Here is a 1,068-nt window from a genome sequence, read left to right on the forward strand (position 1 = left end):
TTTGTCTTTTGAAGATTTTACTTTTTTAAATGTTTTAATTTTATATTGGGATTTTTTTTAATTGTAATATTTTCTTTAAACGAAATAAATTAAATATGAAGATCAAAGTGTAGTATCTGATCCGGTAGATACTGCAAGCAAATACCATATGTGGGGGCAACCTTACATATAAGACTTTGGTCAATGTAGGGGCAACTCTTCATACCACTTGTCACTATCCAGCTACCCTACTCCCCGGGGAGTTGGTCCCCATTTCCCCTTCACTCCTCACATTAAAAATCGGCCTTGTGCCTAATTTTCTCGGTGGGGGAGCAAATAAATACCAACCCCACATATAAGACCTTGGTCAATGCAGCGGCAACCCTTCATACCAATTGTCACTATCCAGCTCCCCTTCTCCCCGGGGAGCTGGTCCCCATTTCCCCTTTCACTCCTCACATTAAAAATCGGCCTTGTGCCAAATTTTCTCGGTGGGTGAGCAAATAAATACCGTTTTCTTGGCCTTTTGGCCAAGATCAAAGTGTAGTATCTTTTCTTACTACATGTTGTACTTATGTTTGTAACGTTGTGATATAAAGTAGGGGATCACTTTTCTGTATTAATTTAATGTAAAATGATCACCCACTTAACAACCAGTTAGTCTCAAAGCCATTCAAGTCAATCTCCAGATCATTCAAGTTGTTTTTTAAGCTACTTTTTAAGCATTCAAGTCATTCAATTCATCCTTAAGTTCATTAAAGTCATTCTAAGTCATTTACTTTTTATTTTTTAAAGTCATTTCAGCCCATTTTTCGGTCATTTTAGTTTATCTTTAAGAATCTCATGTCAATCCTACATTCACGCATTCATCCATTACACGAGAGCACGCAGCTAATGGCTATCGGCCTTGTTGTTATATGCAAGACAAAGAATTCGAGTTGAAAATAATTGACAGGAAAACTTTAGTCGAACGCGAGATTATTTTTTCTCGGCTGTCGGAATTGATAGAAACGGATGTAATTTCACAGGACTCGAAGAGAAAGTGAGTGAAACTGGTCGTTAGCTCTTTAGAAGCACTAGAAGTATGAA

The 1,068-nt window shown here is 37.5% G+C and overlaps 1 pseudogene; it reads left to right on the forward strand.

Moving 5' to 3' along the window:
• The first annotated feature begins 488 nt into the window (after window positions 1-488).
• Window positions 489-626, forward strand: LOC145242743 (U2 spliceosomal RNA; annotated as a pseudogene).
• The last annotated feature ends 442 nt before the right edge of the window (window positions 627-1,068 follow it).

The sequence above is a fragment of the Euprymna scolopes genome, chromosome 2, assembly GCF_053919585.1.
Source record: "Euprymna scolopes isolate OS-2025 chromosome 2, ASM5391958v1, whole genome shotgun sequence".
Lineage (NCBI taxonomy): Eukaryota > Metazoa > Mollusca > Cephalopoda > Sepiida > Sepiolidae > Euprymna > Euprymna scolopes.